Raw genomic sequence first — 18,787 nt, forward strand, 5'->3', positions numbered from 1 at the left:
ATAACAATTACACATTCAACAATTCTTTAAATCTGATCTTCATCGGTGTCTATAAAAATAATTCCGTAACGCGTTACAACAACTCCAATGGCGTCGTAGGGTCGCCACTCGAGCGCAAAGGGTTAATTATTAGTATTGTTTCTACTTTTCAGAAATACTTCTATATCTTAGTCTGAATCATTTACCTTTGCGATGAAAAACTTGTTTAATTTTTTATCTTCAAAAGCTGATTTATTCACGAAGTAGACGCTTTACAGAAAATATAAAATCATTGAACGTTAATGGGGACAGCCTGAAAAATCGAAACGAACAGTTGGAATGTTTAAATTAAATTTACTAGAAGCGATACAAATTTTATGAAACGAGAATTGTAAATTTTGAAAGTAGCGAAGGGAGGGACCCGAGTAAAAAGGATGAGTTATATATCCAGATCGGTAAAAAAAACTAAATGACACGTGCTTTTTTATTCGACAGTAATTCGTTTTAAAGGGGTGAAACCCACCCCCAAAAGTTCAGCTTGCGACGAGAGTAATTGGAAGTTAGACACACATTGAAATTCAAGAGAGTTCCGTATTTCCACGAGAAATTCCAATTATTCTCTTCGCACCCTCAACTTTTGGGGGCAGATTTCACCCCTTTGAACGAATCGTTGCCGATAAAAAAAACGCGTGTCCCTTACTTTTTAAAATGCTGTTATTATAGTATATATTATAAAGGGTGCCTCGTTTAAAGCTTTGCACTCAATTATCTCCTAATCTATATAGTTCGTTGCAAGAAATGGTTCAAATGAAACTTATCCTGTTTCGTGGATGATATCTAACAATGGTCATAAATTTTTCTTAGGTAATAATGCTTCCTTGATTTGAGGATAATCCAAGCCTTTTTTAACGAAACTGTATAACTTTAATGGAAGCTGATTTCATTTTAATACAAATTCATTCACTTGAATACTTTGGTCTTTGAAGATCGTCCAAAAACATTTAACGCTCTTTAAATTTTCGTTGAACGTGTCAAAAATTTGTCTCCATCGCCATCATTTCGTATATAAACATAACGAAAACTTACACTAAGAAGGGCAAAGCTAAATTTAGAAAATAATGCAGTAGCGAACAATGAAACAGGAATTGCCGACCGTAAACTTCGCGTGAAATATCGAGCATCCAATTTCGGAAGCAGACCTCCTCGAGAGGAATCTAGCGCGAGCAGTATCAAACGCAGACAACTGGCACAGCGGAGAGACGGAACAGGACGGACCTCGGGTTCGTTGAGTTAAAGTCCCGCGAACTGGACATCTTTGTCCTCGGGCGGGAGTCCAAGAGGCGTTACGAGCGCGTCGCGTCGTAACTCAGCAGCAAAGAGGGGAAGAGAATATTCTAGCACGGTTTACCTGGTCCCGCTGGATAAAACGCATAAATATGCAAATAACGGCTCGCGTCCCATTTACCGGAGCCACCGCCGCCTAGCAGGAGTGGATTTCATTTAGCCCTGCTCTACAGCTACGGCGAATAATCGCATCCCTATGGCGTTCCGCGGTATATAGCCGCGTCACTTTCTTCCTTCCCATCCATCAAACTTTCTCGTCCATTATTATAAATTCATTGGCCCGTTGCGACGAGTCGCCGGCTCGGTCTCGACGACGCGGTGGAACGAGATCAGCGAGAACTCACCCTTAAACGTAGTTGTAATACCGTTCCTGAAAGATCGATCGCCCGACAAGCACGATCTATCGATCCGCAACACTCTGTTTAAAAGGTTGAAAGTCGTTTTCATTTCTACCAAAAATTTATTACTTTTTCCTTCTACATTTTTCTCTACTGTTTACTATTTGCGGGAAAAACGCTGGCTAGCGTTGCCGCGAACGCCGCGCGTAATGGAGAAGTTATAGAGCAGGCAAACAAAGTGGGATGCGCACTGGGCGAATCGAATTGTTGACTTTGAACGATCGGTGCTCGAAAACGACTGCCCTAAATGCGAACGCCGTTTCGAACGTTCTTTAGACACTATCAAATTATAATTTCAAACTGCGAAGCTCGAAGACTCCTTACATTGGATTGTAATTCTAATGGTTAAACTATCCGATCCGCGAACTATTGTTTTAGTCCGAGGTTGTCAAAAGTACTATGGGGTAAGCTAACATTATCGGCGAGATTGAAAAGGACGCGAACGAATTCCCCGCAATGAGCGACATCGCGAGGGTGAAGCATGATCGCGGTAATGCGCGTCAATTTGTCGCCAGCTTCGGCTCCAATATGTCAGGGATTTCAGACAGAGCCCACCGGTGGCCGGGGACGCGGGCAGAAAGTTATGTCAAGGGGTCGAGGTGACATATTCGCGGAAGAACTCGAGCCGATCGAACCGTCGGATAAAAACAAGTCGGGGAAAGCGATCCGTGGCTCCGGTTTATGAAAAGTTGGGGACCGTTTTCGGGGGACGGGCGCGAGGGGTGCCGTTGGTTCGACGATTCGCGAAGAGTCCCGAGGTCCTCACCGCGAGGAAACAAACGGTGAACTCTCGTTATCCGGAACGCAGCCACGCGCTTCGAGGAACGATGCTTCTGATTTCGAAAAGGGGCGGGGACGAGTGGCCGAGGGGAGAGGGCGCGACGCGAACCCTCCCGCGCCCTCGAGAAGGGCGCGACACGCGCCACCGCGAGTCCTTTTGTCGAGGGCCGAGGGCTTCGACTCTTTCGGCCCGGGGGCGGCTCACCCTTCAACCACCAAACGAATCGTACATATAAATACAAGACCGACACCGGGCGATCCTGATGCCACTGGGATAGGGTGGGTCCGCGCGGGGAAATAAATCGACGGTTTGCGAGGAAGTTTTATGGGTTTACATTATGGAAAGAAATTTATGTATTACTTTTAACATGTGGGTAGGATGTCCTTATTTATACGTTACTTAATTTCAATATCTGCTTATGTAATAAAGTTTCACTGCGTGAAAAAGAAATTGTTAGTAAATGGTCCAGCTAGAAAATTATTTTTATATAATTCAAAACTAGTATATGGAATTACTGTTGGAACTTTGCGAAACTAGAGAATATTTTAGTTTCGCTTGAAAGGTAAGAAGCACATAATGTACAAAATATTTTTAAATATTCTGAAAAATTGAAGGTTAGTAGGCAAGACATTTTAATGATAAGAGAATCAAAACAGAAACCATTTATCTCTTAATTCGTAAATGAAGAGTCATTAGAAATCGGCATAAAAGAACAGTTACAATACAAATTGAATACTTTTCTATGCTTCTTAATTGGATATCATTAAAACGATAAAATAGTTTATGGTTTCCGTACATGGAAGAACTTTCATGTCACCGAACTTCCATTATCAATGCAGTGATGTCTACTTACATACAAATGATTGTTTCCACACATGCCCCTCAGGACTTTAGGTCGACAAATTTGTACCTTTTTACGTAATGTATATACAGGTGTCGGATCTCGTAATTGTGGGTGTCGCGCAACTAACCCTTTGCCAGCGAGCATGAGTTTTCGCCGTCTCTCGAGTAGGTAGAACGATGTCACTGAAATCGACAAAGGACAAAGGTCGATATTGGAATTTCGAATAGCGGAGACAGAATCGCGACCCTTGCGAAAAGGTCAAGCGTATCGAGACCGCATCGACGAGATGAAAAAAAAATGGAGGTGCCGATCGATCCGGGTTCTGGAGTGATCGACGTCCCATCGTCCGGCAATCGGCGGACCGTTGGCAGCGCGGTGATTTTTTCGTCCTCGAGTACAGCGGGCTCATTAGTCTCCGCGACGTGACGGCGATCCGCGGCGTAATAACTTTTAAGGTAACGCGCGATCCTGATCGATCTCTCGGCCATAGAAGGCGATCATCGATTCCCGGGAAAAGATGAAATCGCCTTTCGCGATCACAATCGAGAGGCTCCCGTCGAATCGATGTGCCTCGAAGGTCGGCCGCCGGTGCCGCACACGAGACATAGAGGGAACGAGATAGAGAAAGAGAGAGAGAGAGAGAGAGAGAGAGAGAGAGAGAGAGAGCGCTGTGGCGTCGCGCTGCGAATGTTCTGCGTTTCGGTAAACATCCTCGAGGACGTCGTTTAACATCCCCTTGCCCGTCGGCAAGAAATCACAGGACTCGCGATGAAGAAGCGCGGGACAAGAGTTCGCTCTCGCGTGGAATCTGCTTGCGAGAAAATTGCCACGTTACCGTGGCCGGAAGACTGAACGTCGGCAAACAAACTAGCGCAAATATTTACACGCTACCGAGAACCGACCGGTGGCCGGGAACATCTCGAGGACTCCGTGCGTCGGATCAATCATACATTAAAAGGAAATTGGCCGGAGCCATTACGCGGAGCCGCGCGGGAAATGCACCAATGATAATAAATCTCCGCTTCGCGTCCGCGTCGCGCGACCGGCTCGGAAATCGTTCGTTTTGCACGAACGTCCGCATATAAATAAAGGAGATCCCGAAGAAGAACAAGCTCGGAGACGTGACGAGGAGGGCGCGAACAGGAGGACATCAACGTTTCCGGTCGGATTATTCCTCAGGGTGAAAGGGTCGATCGGCGGGAAGGGTGTTTCCATTGTGCTCCCTAACCGCGGCCAGCCACTCCGCGAACGAGCTAATTAGGTCAGCCGGCTTTTAATTAATGCGAAAACCGGGCGGGGCGCGATCGAAACTCGTCTACCGCGGCCCTAACATATTTTCGAGGAGTTCCAAGTGCTCGAACTCGAAAAACGACATGGGAGCTCGCGCGTTTCCACTTTCACTGGCCAGGGGCTAACGGGTCGGGTGGCTGATTGACGTTTCGGCCGGGGGGATCGGATTACTCATCATTTTAGGCGGTACCCATTAAATATGTATACTTATCACTAGATTTTAGACATTTACAAGAAATATATGTAGGTAAAATAGGAAATAGTGGAAAGACTATAATAAGGCTTTAAAAATAATGCTGCAACTGAGATATTCAATTTTTATTTCGTATAAAGATCCGTTACGCTTTCTTCTAGAAATTAAAAAATATAAATTTCATTCCAAGGAAGTTATTAACGATGAAAAGTTTTATTTGTAGAGAAATAAAGAGGGTAGCAAATTACCCCACGCATTCTTTAAAAGCTTCGTTGGTTCGACCCTCTTCGTTGTTAAGAATTTCTTACGAGAAGAGGAAAGTTAATATTGATTCTTCTCCGTCGTTTCAATTCAACGATTGAACATTGGCAACAAAGAATCACGACCTTGTTTCGCTGCAAAAGAAGGCAACGTTCACGTTTGATGAACTCCGTTCGAAACGTTCGTGACTAGCCTGACACGGTATTATAGTGCACGAGGTTAACGAAGTCGTTGTAATTAATTTCCACGGTTGTTCATCGACGAACAGCGGGGCTGCGCATCGACGCGCAATATTTTACGGCGACGAGAAACATTTTGTTTACAAGGATTATCACTAGCGGCGATGTATCCTCGGCACGGTGCACGAAGGCGGAGAGACGGAGGATGATCCTGTGCCGAGTCCCGGCGTACCCGTGTTACGCGCAGAGAAAGAAGATCGCGTACATTGGTGACCGGTCCGCCGAATCGAGGATCATCACTCATTAACCGACCGGTCGGTTGTTCACTCATAAATCTTCCATCCGGTCTGCCAGCGGGCCCGTGGTCCCCCCCAGACGTTGCAACTCCGCTAATCGTTTTTCGACGAAGGTACCGAAACAAAGCGGAACGCGCGCGAGGACGTGGAAACGGCGGAGCTACCGGTACCAGCGAATCGATAATCAATAGCCGGCTAGAATGTAGTTGAAATTGATATTTATTACCGGCATAGTGGACCGACGGGCGTGTCGGTTTCATTACATCTGCCATCGAATCGGAGAGATACAAATATTTGTGGACAGTGCGCGATAGCGGATCGATCGGGCCGATTCTAGGCGAAAGTTGAATGGAGAGGAGAGATCGAGCAAGAAGAGGGGGGTGGGTGGAGGGAGGCGGTGTATTCAAAGCTATCTCGTCGATTCGCCGCGGTTAAGGAATACGCTGCCAACACAAAGGGGCAGCGAGCGACCGAATCGGTCGGTTGCGTCTACCGGTTGCGTCTCGGGCCGATACTGGATCCAATGGAAAAGGATCTCCGGCGATCTCCGATGATCTCCGCGGGACGTTCTCGCGAGCGGTGCATTAATTCGACACCCCGGAGGGCTCCGGCGCGTCCTGCTGGTGCACCAGTTGTCGTTGCATCCCCCGGGCCTTTGGAGCTCCTTTATTACTCGTCTCGTTAACCGAAAGTTATTCCCCGGATGTCGGAAGTGGAGGGGAGGTACGTACCGCCCACATGGGGGTTTCGACTCTTCGTAATTGTTTGATTAATTTCTGCTGTGGTTGCTTCATACTCCATCTACGTGGACTTGGATGTTATTTGATATCTGATATTAATTCGTTTACGGAGCTAAGTCCCTTTGGGTAATAAAGAAGAAATCGCAAGTTATCAGCTTGAAACACTCTTCGGTATAAAATAAATCAAACTGTTTTCAGAACATGTTAATATTTCGAAAAATTCTTTATACACTGTTATTGTCGCTATATAATGATGAGTGATTCTCTTATTGCGAAATAGTACGGTAATTGATATTAAAATATGATATTACCCTACCATGTCATATTACATATTATATGGTATAGTAACAGCGAATGAGTTACGAGCCACTCTCTATAAATTCTGGTGTCTGGAAATTAAATAAAAGGGATATGAGTAATAAACCAGAAGGAAATTAATATCTTCTAAATTGTTATTGGATACTGGAATCCAAATGTTCTGACATAGTAAGAGCATTATGTAGTGATTGTTTAACAATCTTGGGTACCGTAATCTCTAGTTTAACGAAAACGTCAGAACCCAGTTGAAATTGCACAAAAACTACCCCTTGAATCTTCATTTAGAACTGACATACGACCGTACTAGCAAAATAGTAAGAGCGGAGAATCACAGTGGTCCCCGGATCAGGATTCCAGGTGCACGTAAAGTCTATCTCAGCTATAAAGGTGGCAGTCTACCGTCTTATCTAACAGACCCATAACGCCCAGATACCGCAAGGAACGGAGGCTCGGAGGCTGCCTCGTCGAACCGGCGCCTAATCGGCCCACCAACTAGAAAAAATGTTTTCGCGTCCGCTCGATACGGTTCGATCGGTCCGACGGCGTAGGCAGTAGGCTACCACGGGTCCATAAATACTCGGAGAAATGAATAGATTCAGGGTGCTTGTGGATGCCGGTCGCGAGGGCATCATTCCCATCGCTAGGAAACAGAGGAGCGAGGGTGGTGACCCACCCTCCTCCGGGGCGAAAAAGGGATAGACGGGATGGTTGAAAGCGAAACAGAGAGAGGATCGGGCGAGGAGAGGACGGGAGGAGCAAAGGGCGGTTGGCACACTCGGTCGATCTCTCGTGGTTGCCAAGCGACGAACATCCACCACCAGGCTCTCCGGCGACTACCTACCCCTGGGTCGGCATTGGCGTTGGCGTTGGCGTCGGCGGCGTCGGCGGCGTTGGCGGCGTTGGCGGCGTCGGCGGCGGCAGCGGCACATCCTGAAAGCCGAACCGAACCGGCGGCTGCTGGCTAAGCTGGCGCCACCTGGCTCGCCGGAATACACAGCCGGCCACCCCCGCGGTCCCCGCCCGCACCGTGACAGTCGCGCGATGCACTCCACGCTGGCTGGGTCTCGCTTCGGAGCCGCCGGTCCTCCCTTTCGCGCCGCCGATGCGCTTTTCGCCAGCGAAACGCCTCGCCTGTTCGCCGCGAAACAGCCGCGCAGAGACCGTCGGTCGGTCGCCGCACCCGATCGACCGTCATCCTCGTCAGCATCGTCTTCGACAGCGGGGCAGTGATCAGCATCCTCACCGGGACCGACACAGCACCACCGCTGCCGTCACCGCTGCTTCCTCCACCTCTGCCACGTCCTCCTCCTCCTGCTCCTGTTCCTCCTGCCCCTGCCGCTCGCAGCGGGACACCGCCGGGAGGAGAGGACCGAGCGGTCGCCATCTTGCGTCTAGTGCGTCTTCCTAGACCAGACTTTTCCGACTCGCGAAATCAAGGAGGACCGCAGTCTCTCTCTCTCTCTCTCTCTCTCTTTCTCTCTCACTGTCTCTCCGACAGCGGGCAGTACTCTGTCCTCTCGGGGAGAACAGCCCCGGCACGACGTTATGGGGGTGCGCGACTTCTCCAGCTCCTTCTCGTGCTCCTCCTCGGCTGCTCCCGGCTGGACGGCCTCCTCCGCTGCTCCTGCTCGCATGCTGCGATAAGGGAGAGACCCGCTGCCCGCCCGAGGGGCTCCGATTCCTCGACGCTGATCTCGCTCCCGCCTCACTCTCGCTCCCGCAGCCCAGGGGTCGTTGAACGTGGGGTAAGTGTCGGCAACCAGCGGCCGCACCGCGGCACGTGCTTTTCCAACGCTGCGCGATCATCGAGCACCGGCTCTCTCGCTCTGCTCTCCACCTCCGTCTCCCCATCCCACACCTTCTCCGCCTCCTCCTTCTTTGGCCTTCTCTCTTTGTATTTTCTCCAGCTCCCTCTCTTTTGCTTCCTTTTATTTGCGCGCGACCTCGCGGCTTGTTTTGAACCGAGCCGAGGGGTGGATGCACCCGACACCCCGCATAAAGCCAACTTTGACCCCTCGCTCGCTGTTTAACCTTTCGCTCTGCTTTTGTCCGGGAACACGGTTCCCCCTGTGTCGCGCGATCCGCCAACGTTAACCCCTTAACGAGCAATCCTGACCGTGCACTGTGCCGGAAGTTCGGATCGATGCCCGAAAACTTTCCCTCGATCCTCCGGGGATCGATGCCGCGGTTCCGTGCTGCTGCTGCTACTGCTGCTGCATGTCTATTGGCAGCGTAGCCTTGAACCTTTAACGCGTTGTATAGTTCGCTCAATGCATTTTGGTGTATACTTTGATTTCGGAACTTTTGTTTTGATTATGCTGTTTCACCGAGCTCTAACTGGCTCGGCTAAACGTGTACACAAGCGATTACTGCTAAACTCTGTTGTTCTCCTCGAATCTAAATAATCAGGAATTGAATTTCAATCAGGGGTACTCTAGGTTCTGTTTGATAAACAAACACCGCTTTTCGATAAGCAGCCCTGCAAGCTTCATATTTTGGTACGCCGCGGGATGTTACGAAGAAAATACGAGACTGGTTATAGTAATCGCAGAGAATAACAGAGTCCAATACATTCTAAACAATACCCGGTCGTCGGTGAATGTGCACAAATAAACGTACAGGTAGAAAAATATCCCGCGGAGACGCAGTTATATGTTACATCATCAATTGCATTTCTTTTCTAGCCTTAGCACCCGCTTAGTTCACTCAAGTTCTTGTATTCATTATAATTATACGTATTACTTTCGGGGAAAATCGTCTTCCGTTCCCCTCGTGCGCGAATGGTCTAAGAGTTACACAAGCCGAATAGCTCTTCAAATGTCTCAAGACCTCAAACAAATTTGCAATCCGCTTACAATAACCTGCGAACCAAAATAGTTGGCAGACACTCTGCATCAATTACTCGAGGAACGTGATAGATCTCCGTGCTCCAAATCCGGTTCTCTAATTTTCGCTAATGAAGGGGCTCCGGGTGCTGATTCGAGGCAATCCGCGGCGTGTTTCGCGACGTTGCACGTGCTCGTTGCACGCGAACCGCTCCGCGAGCGTGAGACTCTGAAATTTTCCTGGCAAAACAGGAGTCGCACCTGGCGGAGCTTGTTCACCGCGAGACGCGGTAATATTCTTGGCGAAATAGTCGCCGGTGCTGAATCGTAATGGAACCGCCAAGGTTGGTAGCGCGCTCGGGAGCGCGAGCGCGCGCGCGCACACGCTCGCACGTATTCGCCAGTTTCTTTCGCGGAATGTGGAACACGATCTGGCACGAATACCTTCGTGAGATCTGCCACTGTCCGGCGCATGGCGTTCCGCGTGGATTAATGGCCCCTCGACGGGTCCCTATAGCGAGTAACGAGCACCGTATTTCTCGGTTTAATACTGCACCCTGTCTGCCGATTATCCGCTGTTGCGCTAGGCTGGGGTGCGTGGGCAGGCAGCTTGCCCTTTGGCAACTGAAATCTGGGGTCACGAATTGCATAGCTCATTTCCTGACGTTGAACTCGTGAGTTATGATTTTTCTACACTTTGAGTTATCTTATCCAAATAATTGTCCCCAAAATAAAATTAAGATACTCCTTGTCTTTACGATTTTAGCTAGAGCGATTGCGTTTCAAGGTCACTGTTTGGTCCCAATAAAATCGATAGCTGCGAATTGAATAATCAGCTTGGTGTTGCTAAACTGCAAGTGTTTCTCTTGTCTCGTGCTAGTTTATTCGAAGAATAGGAAACTGAGAGTTCGACCTCTGGAACCATAATTTGAACGCCAAGATTATTAAAAACGATTTTTCTCTATCTTGAGCTAGCTTATTCACACAATTGTCCCAGCGTGTAAACCAAGATACTTCTTACTTTTGAAACGTTAGCTATAGAGAAATTAATCTTTAGGGTCGTCATTTGACCCGAATGTCCTGACAAATTTATGACGACAAGATATTACACTATCTTGAACGAGCCCGTCCAAAGAGTCGCCCTAAAGACGTTTTTCGTTCCTCTGACCAAGTGACAGCAAAGAAGTGCCCAAAAAGCGGCGACCTAAAGGATTCTGCGGGGCAAAAGGTGTTCTTTGCCTTTGCAATGCGAGCTATCAAGAGATTGACCGTCGCTCGACCGAAATATCGACTAGAGTCGAGGAAAGCTATTTATAAATTTGGTGGATGGATCAGACGACGTTTCATCCTCTCCGCACTCTTGACTCTGCCCCGACCTTCGACGTCCGACCTCGCCTCTCCTTTAACCTTTCGACTCTCTGTCTCTCTCTCTTTCTCTCTCTCGAACGGGTCGGATTCGATTATTTACCAGCATTCTTCGCGCCCCTCGTCACGTATCCTCGATATAAGTCATTTTGCGGTCTACCAATGGCGTTCGACTCGGGAGACGATTGATAAAGTGGGAACCTCTCGACCGCCTTCGCCACTTTCGGGCCACCTAACCTAGACACCGCCGACTCTCCCTCTATCCTCCCCTCTTTATACCTGACGCCACCACCACTCAATCGCATTCTGTTAACAGTCTCGCAATGTTCAGAACACTGAAATTCGAAGAAATCATCCCTTAACTATTTTATTGTTGTACAGTGCCCACTGTGTTCACAGTATCTGTGATTGTTTATCTATTTATTTTTTACCAAACTTTTCAATTACTTGTAAAATATTTTGGAATATAGTTTATGTACGTATTGAATAATACTTGTCTTTGTATATTTGCATTTGCTAGTTATCTGTTTTAAAAGGTCAGCGTAGAAATTATATTAATTTCTAACTTTTTATGTGTTATAAATGGGTGAACAGTCTTCTTAATTACTTCGTTGCAAGTAGTATATTATTACATTATATGGATACAAACAGTTAGTTGAATTGTAGATGAAATTTAGAATAGTATTCATGAAATTCTGTTGCACTTGGCCTTAAAAAGTACTATCAGAAACCTGCCGGTAGTCTTAAGAGCCGAAACAAAGCAGAAGAGTTAGTGCCCCGTGAGATCGCAGCAGTTTTCGTCGATTTTTGAATAAACCTGCGATTTGTCCTTTTACCAAGGAACTTGCTCGGCGCGTTTTCGCGGGAAGAGTGCATCGTTCGTGGCGCAGGCAAAGTCGGCAACGCTTCCGAAACAGCGAATTCCCAAAGGGCGGCTGCGCCCTTAAAGGGGAGTTATCGGCGTCCCGATGCGAAACACGGCCAGAGGGTGGGTCGTGTTATTCTTTCGCCACCCTTCCGTCGTCGGCGGCGACGTCGGCGACGACCGAGAGAGCTTCCTTTTTGCTTCCTCGACGCCTCCGCGCCGGTGATCGTTACATGTGTGTGTAACACGCGTCGCCGTGACCAGACTCCCGGTTCTCAACGGGGGGAACTTCCTCTTTGTGTGGCCCTGGCCCGGCTCGGCTGCTTCTCTCTCCTCTGTGTACCTTGCACCCTTTCCAGCTTTCTCTCTTTCTCTTTCTCTTTCCTCTCTCGGCAACGAGTTTTCTCTCCGTCGCGCCGGAAGCGATCCGCTCGACGAACACCGCCGCGTTCTCATCAACGGAATCAGTTTGATAACCGACGTTGATCGCCGACGATCACCGCGGGAACGAGCCGGTAATCGCTCGATCCAGGGGGATCGAAGCCACGCTTCTTCGGCTTAGCGATTCCGCGCGCTCGCTGCTCTCGAAAAACCATTTGATTGTTCAATCTTCACGGCGCGCCGCCGTTCGCGAATATCCAGAGACGCGGCCGTAGCCGGATCAATTCGATCGGCGCTAATGCTGTGATAACTGAATCATTTTCCACCAAATTTAATGCCGGTTAAGTCTAGTTAAACCATTGTCATATCCCAACGGGTCTGACTCGTGATTTCTAGTAATAACTTTTTAAACATGAAAGTTGCTGCGATCTTTTAAATGCGAATGCCATTCTCCCCTTTTTAGTATAAATTTCATTCCGTTTCTTTGAGTCAGAATAAAGTTATCTTGTCGTGAAATATTTAAGTATTCAAGTAAATCTGAGCAACGTGTTAACTCTACTAGGTTATGGATATTCGACAATTTTCCTAATACTGAACTGAAAAGTATTGACATGTATTTTTGGAGGATTAAATATTGTTTCGTCCTAATCATTACAGTATTTATATTAAATATTTAAACGTATCACTGCTGGCTATATTTAAAAGAAGCGTATTTTCTTAATATTTTTAATGAATTGAAGTTTTCATTTCTGTGTCATTCTTTATTAAATTTTTTATTATCTTGTATAACATTTTTATAACTTTTCTCTCGAACTGAAAATACCGGATGATTTAACCTCTTAAATGGAAATGTCGAGGCTCGTCCGCAAACATTTTACGTGCTAAATTCGAATTTGACGGACAATGCCCGCCGGATATTTTGAACGTACAAAAGCCATATACATTTCTACCAGCTGTTAAAAAATATTATTATGATATTCATATATCCTCTTGTCATTTCTATTGTTCAAAGTGTCGTTATAATTAAAATGAATTTAAGTGGTTCATCAAATTTTGTTCACAGTAATTTCATTGCATCTTAAAAAGGGTATTTTTCAATTTGTATTTAATATTAGCTTTACTTTATTAATCTGTTTCATTACAAATGAAAAAGTATCCGTATCTAGGTAAATGTATTAAATAATGCTAGAGATATTTTGGTTTTATTCTGTTTTAATTCCTCGCATTTAATGCCTGTATTTTTTCAAAATAAATCGTAAGACAAGAAATTAACTCTCAATTAACAAGAAATTAATTCTCAATTTGTTCAGTTAGTATTTATTCAAGAATTTTATCGTAACTATGCTGAATCGACGAATGCGAAGAAGATAATGATTCTTGCGACTGGAAAGCGGTTAATTGGCTTCTTCTGTACCAGCCACGTTTTCTAATCGTACAGCAAAAATCACCTGGAACGAATGGAAACAGGAAATCGCTGGAACACGAAACGCGCGCCGAGAAAACCGCACGGAACAGCCGGTCGGCGCGGCACGGCGCGGCGCGGACCGCGGTGCATCACGTGCATCAGGGCAGAGATGCGCCGGTGAAAAACGCGTTGCGCGGAAAATGTGGCGGCACGCAGGAAACCGAGACCTCGAGGTACTGTCGTGCCCGGGAACGGTGACATATGTCGCGCATACGTAACGACGACAGCTAGACTGCAATCATCGGCGAGTGTAAAACATTAGCCCGCGCGGGGCGACATTGTTCGCGGAGCGGTTCGTTGTTCGCCGCTGTTACGACAGATGCATATATCCGTCTCTATAATTATCGGGACAATGGTCGGTCGCAACGAAAACGAGCGTCGGACGCAGTGCCTCGGATCGTAAAAAGGACACGCGCGCGCGTGCGGCTCGGCTCGTTAGCCACGAAACTGACGGACACGCGTAATTAATCGGCGACGCTTCCTCCGATACGATTGTCGCCCGCGATTTATCTCTGCGTTTTACGCGCGTCGTATTACCTAACCGGCTGCGCGGCCTAACCGAGGTAAATATGAGCCGAGAAGCATCGAAATTCATTGTCCAATATCCCGAGGATCGGACAGGAAACACCTGCCAACAACACAATACAATCCTGTTCCGACACCTCGAGGAGATGCTAATAGCATCTGCCGCGAAAACAGCATCTGCGCGCTACCTCCGGTCAGCACTCGCTGGCTGCGAAGTCTGTACAAATTACAAAGGACATTCCTCGTTTGAGAGATTAGCAATTCGTCGTAACAATGGATGTTCTGTTCGTCGCGCGTCTGCGACTCTTCTGGAAGCTGGACATTGATGACGAGCAAAATTATACGTCGCCGCCAGTCTGCGGCGTCCAGCGGCGAGATTCAGGTTGGAAGTTTAGAAGATGCAGCGAATCAGGAGAGGAAACGATGCTATTGATAACCGCGTCTATAAATATATAGAAAATTGTGTAAATCACTGCGTACATGGCATCGACCCGAAGCCTACTCTCGTGGCATTGAGACCGAAAGCAGAAGATTCGCGATAATAAATCGACCAAACACAAAACTATACTGGTCATTAATAAATAAATTTTAGTAACGTAACAATAGTTTAGAGATAGTTTATGTTAAATACACCCTTAAATACAGTAGCAACTAAACAAGTCTTCCACGAGGAGTTGCAAGATTCCCATTTTACTCCCGCGTCGGCAATTTTAGTAAAAGTAAAAGAAGAACGATAAAAATAATTCTAATATGCTCACAGACTCGCTTGCATATTTTTCGCTGCGTGTTCTCCACAAAGAAGTTACCGTGCCACGAAACGACTTGCGAAAGCATCAGCCGCGCGAAGATTCCCAATCTAACAAGACACATTACCGAAGAACAGCGACGCTATCACGGAGGTTCGTGGTCGGAACAAAGACGTAGAAAGTCTGCCGGTCGTCTGGCCGGATTGAAGGGACTTGGCAGCGTCTGGTTCCTAATTTTCTTGCGCGTTTGACGACGGCATCCCTTCGTCAGCGTTTTATCTGGCCGTGTTCGAGGAAGTCGGGAGAGGACAGAGAGGAAGGGACGCGACGAGCGTATTCAAAAGTTCGGTGCGGGGCGGCGCGGCGCCTCGGCCGGATGGGAAATTTGGGATTCCGGCGTCGGACCGTTTATCCGGGTGCTGATCTAACTGCTAGGGCGGAGAAGAAATTCGTTTGTGTTCCTCGACCGTGCATACGTGACCGTGGGCCCGGGTATCGGCTACGGGGAGAGATAGGCGAGCGGAGCCGTGCCCGGCGCGTCTTCCGACGGAAAACAACCACCGCGCCACGGCGAAATGTATTTTCCCCATTGTTCCTCGGTTTTCCGTGATCCGCATATTTTCCTCTGTTCTCCCCGTGGCCCCGCGCCGTCCCGCGCCACCTTATTTCGCGGGACCCGTCTCTCCGTCTAACGAGATTTCCCGCCGCCGCAAAGAGAGGACTCTCGCGGTGGCTCGTTAAAAACTTCAGAAGCAAGCCCGGATCGTATCCAATGGGATATTCCCCGAGATTCTCTACCCCGACGTCGATCCTACCGCCGCTTTTAGCGACCGACACAATCGGGCCGCGGCCGCTTTTATAAGCGGAATTAGGTTAGTCCCGGGGATGAAAACTGCTTCGGATGTACCTTCTACATTTAGCGATCCCGCGGCTCTTTATTTTGTTCCTCGTCGTTTTCTGGGTTAACGCATTCACGCTTTGCCGGGGCAGGCGGAAAATGTCTTTCGCGCACTGGAAAATCAGATTAGATAATTTCACAGGTGTCGCTCGTACGTGGGGACACGCTTGTGTCGGTGCAGCGACGAAAGTAACGGATTGATTCTCTGCGTAGGCACAACCAAAATGTTCACGATATTTCAGCGGGTTTACCAACCTGTACTGTTAACTGACCAAATTTATTGTCACAATAATTTACAGATTAGTTAATTTATAGTGACTTTGTAATTTAACATTTTATATTTTAAGATAAGTCAAAGTTTTCGAAAATGTGCCTCACTCATCTGGAACTTAATTATTTAAAATATTTTATATATTTGAAATAATTTTGCGATATTTTGTCTAGGACTATTAAACATTATCAACGAAAAAGAATAGTAATAGATACCTCGTTGTACATGCAAGGTTTTTATCAGAGAAAAAAAATTAAAAAGTCCACGTGTCATATTTTAAACGAAGGTACGACAGTGACTTAATTTCTTAAATATATATATATTAATCTCTTAATTTTTTCAAAATATAAGTGATTCTGTGGAGGAATTATTATTACAATAAAACCTCGATTATTCGTACGTAATAACGAAAATATTCGGATAGTATAGCAATTGCTGAGTTTCTGAGTCAAACATGATCATTATTAATTTATACGGTAAATCGTTTTGCACACGGATCTTCCTAGATTGAGCTGACTACATATGAAACGTATTTAGATAATCTTCAATTGCTTTACTCGTTGCTTCAACATAAGCACAGCCATATAAAACAATAGAAGAACAGATAAGCGTACCCTAAAGCATGACATCATAGTTCTCAGCAGCCGAAGAAAACAATGCAGCAAGAGCATAATTTTTCTCAACTTTCTAATGCTGTATCAAAGCATAAAATATTTCAAACTTTACATACAAGATCGCATTATTTATTGTTCGGCGAACACCGAGTCGATTCGTTGAAAAAGAAGTAATTCGACATGAGAACGGGTTGTCAACGTTGTCATCTTGTCCGTAGGATACGCTAGAATTCGTGAGAGCGTTTTATCGGTGATCTGTTCGATAGCAGCGATAAAGCGTCCTCGTGCGTGTTCCGGGTCCCTTTCCCTCTGTTCGGTCACCCGCCGCTCCGGAAGATTTTCGTGCTGCCGAGAAAGCCCTTTGTGCGCCGGCCCCGAAGAAAGCTTTCTTTTGAACGATCGTGTCTCGTCGCGCCGAGTTAAATGGTTGTACCGGGGACGCAAGAACTCTCCTCTTTGTGTAACCCCGAGGGGGTTAGTATAATGGAGAGCAGAGCAGAGCAGAGCGCAGCATAGTTGCGAGGAGCATCCGCGGCTGCAGAATCGAGAATGTCACGGTCGTACTTTAACCCTCGTCGTCCTTCGGCCCGTTCCTCCCCATCGTCGCGTCTCGTCGGCCGGCCGGCCACCAACTTCCACCGCGGCAACCTTGGAATTTTTCAAATTGCCCTCGAATCACCGTTAAGCACGACACTGTTAGGCGATTCTCGAATTAAGGTACAGCCACTTAAAAGCAAACCCGTAAAGCGACGCCCACGCACCGGCGTACTACTACCTGCTGCATGTGCACTTACGTGGCGCGCGGCCGCGTCCACGGCTGCATCCTCGTGTGCGCCGCGCGCCGCGCGCCGCGCGCCGGCCAGGGGCGCACCGAGCTCTCACGGTTTCTACCTCGCCCGGCGTCTTTGCAACCCGGCCCGCGCGGACGAACGAACTTCTTTCGCGGCCTTCCGCCGCTAAATAAATTTAACGGCCGCTAATGTCTTCCGTTGAATTTATGTTATTAGCCGGGCACGAAAATTGCAACGAGGCGGCGCGCACAGCCGTGGATGATTTAAAAACCGTCGGCGCAAAGTTATCTGCCGCGTCGATAGCCCGCCCAGATTTATTTCATTGCTAATAGAGCCCCATCCAGATTCGCTTGGACGATCGGACCGCGGTCATTAACAGTTTTTAAATCAATTTGTCTCGCCGCGCTGCCCAAGAATAAATCGTTGTCCCGCGAGTGTTTTATACTTTGTACGATGTCGATTACCCGACCTGGTCGCGTGGAACGCGAAACAGAAAGTAACCGACCGGGCGAAAACGTGCAGCAATGTTCATATTTTCAAAGGGTGTCGTTCGTCTTGCGCGAAGCCGTCGCAGCCCCGTATCTTGTCGGTATTTAAGAAAAGGAAAGTCACTTTGCCGTTGGAGCGGGTTATACGACGGCGTCGACGATAAGACCGGATACGATGCACTCGAATTTAAGGAAGTTTTAATCTCCGTAATTCTAGCTGGATGGGTGCGGAGAACGTATGAGAACAATTTAGGTCGTGAGATTATTAACGATAATGGTACTACGGTCATTCTTTCGTAGAAAGAACGATTCGCTTGGATATTGAAAAATTAGGTTTACAGAGTGTGACCGGAATAATTGTGCTAAAGCAATCTCGTAGCTGTGTATACTGTTTTATTATGCATTTTGTCGAATGCGCTGTATGCAATTTTCTTCAGTGAATCCTCTAAAATTATTCCAAAATATCTACATTTATGTGTATGTTGCAAAAAACTTATAGTTAAAATACTGAGCCAAATGTATGTATTCTAAGATAGAAATTGTAATTTCTCTTCATCAAGTATACTCTACACAGGGAAGAGGTTAAAGTCAAATAATTTATTAATCAAAAAATAAATTGTTAGAAAGTCCTGTGTCGTTCGATCGCCGCGTTCTCGGAGCGTTCTCAGGTGTCACGGAGGTTGCGTCCGCGGATACGGCCCTGCCCCCGGCGCACACGGGGTGGCCAGACAGAAAAATCGCGAAGGCACTCGAGTCTTCAGTCGGGTGCCACGAATAAGGGCCACATAAAGACAAGTCGTAAAACTATGATTTACGGCTTGTCATTGATGCGTTCGCTTTCCGTCGAGGCCCGGTACACCCTTTTCCTCCAGTTCATCATCGTCTCCCTCTGCTCCCTCCTATTATCTTTCTTGCGGCCGACCCCGGGGC

General features: G+C 47.2%; 1 protein-coding gene across 7 annotated transcripts in view; it reads left to right on the top strand.

The window, feature by feature from the left end:
• The window catches only part of Prosap (SH3 and multiple ankyrin repeat domains prosap), a 265,310-nt gene that overhangs the window by 165,110 nt on the left and 81,413 nt on the right, over positions 1 to 18,787 (top strand). Inside the window, exon 1 of one of the 7 annotated variants that reach the window (XM_078191926.1) lies at positions 8,161 to 8,368. The exons of the other annotated variants lie outside the window; for them this stretch is intronic. The gene's annotated coding sequence lies outside the window, so the exon portion shown is untranslated. Of the gene's footprint in view, positions 1 to 8,160; positions 8,369 to 18,787 lie in introns of those variants that run through there. 7 annotated transcript variants of the gene reach the window in all.

The sequence above is a fragment of the Augochlora pura genome, chromosome 10 (genome assembly GCF_028453695.1).
Source record: "Augochlora pura isolate Apur16 chromosome 10, APUR_v2.2.1, whole genome shotgun sequence".
NCBI lineage: Eukaryota > Metazoa > Arthropoda > Insecta > Hymenoptera > Halictidae > Augochlora > Augochlora pura.